The sequence below is a fragment of the Habropoda laboriosa genome, unplaced genomic scaffold (assembly GCF_001263275.1).
Source record: "Habropoda laboriosa isolate 0110345459 unplaced genomic scaffold, ASM126327v1 scaffold212, whole genome shotgun sequence".
NCBI lineage: Eukaryota > Metazoa > Arthropoda > Insecta > Hymenoptera > Apidae > Habropoda > Habropoda laboriosa.
Genome location: NW_017100509.1, coordinates 80,682 through 81,885, shown reverse-complemented (window position 1 = coordinate 81,885; position 1,204 = coordinate 80,682).

The following is a 1,204-nucleotide window of genomic DNA, read 5'->3' as shown; positions in this document are numbered from 1 at the left end:
AAATAGATTTTACCTAAAAAAAAAAATGACACGTTTAGCTAGAATTTATGGGTCGTAAGAACTGGAAGATCAAAGGCAGATGAATGTTCTCCAATTGGTTCGTCAAACGTCAAATTGTTTGCTCTCAAATCTAATTGTTTATCCAGCAATGCTCCTTTTAGAATTCTCAGAAGAGCCTATTTCGGACTGTTCAACAATTATCGTTAACAAGAACGGATAAGGATAACGTTTTTATTATTCGGCTCTATTGCTAGTCCGTAAGAAGGAGGCGCGTTTAAAGCGTTTATGTCGCGTATAGTATGACCTATTCACTTTTGTATCGGCAAAGGTGAAACATGAAAGCCGCTTTCATATTCACCACGACCTTCTTATGTATCTTCCTCTTGTCTTCTCTTGTATCGCGCGATATTTCTTTGCGGATGATTCTGCGACCGCTCTAAATATAGCGGGCCGCATTCAAAACACATTGTGCACGGTTAAAGCGCCTTGTAGGCGTGTTTGGCTTTTGTCGAGAGAGAGAGGCAGTCTCCTCTTCTTGATCTCAGAAAACTTTTCATTCAAGAAATTTCCACCCTTTGTGCTTATTTTTTCGTACGAAAAAATACTTCTTTCGCACTTTCCGTGTTATTTCGCATTTCGTACTAATTTACTGGAAATTAAGAAGAAATTTCAGCTCTTTGTGCTTATTTTTTCGTTGGAAATTATTTCTTTCACACTTTCGATTTTATTTTGCATTTCGCGGTAATTTACTGGAAATTAAAAATTTACCATTCGAGAAATTTCAACTCTTAGCTTTAATTTTTTCATTGGGAAAGATTTCTTTCGCACTTTTCATTTTATTTTGCATCTCACGTTTATTTACTGGAATTTGGGAACTTTTCATTCTAGAAATTTCATCTCTTAGCGTTAATTTTTTCGTTGGAAAGAAATTTGTTTCGCTTATTCGCTTTTATTCTGCATTTCGCATTAATTTACTGGAATTCGAGGACTTTTCATTCAAGAAATTTCATCTCTTAGCGTTAATTTTTTCGTTGGAAAGAAATTTGTTTCGCTTTTTCGATTTTATTCAGCATTTCGCATTAATTCACTGGAATATTTTGCATTGCAATTTTTCAAGCGTTCGAAATGCCATTCGTCGACGATGCGTCGGGTATGACAATGATCGTTCGAGGAGGAGACAAAAGGGAAGAAAGAATGAACGCGG